We start from the raw sequence: 471 nt of genomic DNA, 5'->3' as shown, positions 1-471 counted from the left end.
AGTCCATAGCATCAATGCCTTCCTCTTGCAGGAACTGCTGACACACTCCAGCCACCTGAGGTCTAGCATTGTCTTGCACTTGAAGCCTGGTGCGTGGTGCTGGTACTGGACGTACCAGACTGGGAACACGCACCTCCAGGCTAGTGCGGGGAGCGGGAACAGGACGAGTCGGACTGGGCTGACGCACTTCCGGGTCCGCACGAGAGACAGGAGCTGGAAACCCAGGGCTATGGAGGCGCACAGGCGGTCTTGATCTTACCTCCTGCACAACCCGTCCTGGCTGGATGGAACTAGTAGCCCTGTACGAGCGGGGTGCTTGTACAGGGCAGACTGGGCTGTGCAGGGGCCTGATGGTAGCCGTGCGTAGAGCGGGAGTTGGGTAGCCTGGTCCTCGGAGGCGTACCGGCGACCAGATGCGCTGCGCAGGCATCCTCCTACCAGGCTGGATGCCCGCTCTAGCACGGCACCTGC

Source organism: Salmo salar, chromosome 12 (genome assembly GCF_965601325.2).
Source record: "Salmo salar chromosome 12, fSalSal1, whole genome shotgun sequence".
Classification (NCBI taxonomy): Eukaryota; Metazoa; Chordata; class Actinopteri; order Salmoniformes; family Salmonidae; genus Salmo; species Salmo salar.
The sequence above is the reverse complement of the archived record's forward strand: the minus strand, read 5'-3'. Positions refer to the sequence as shown.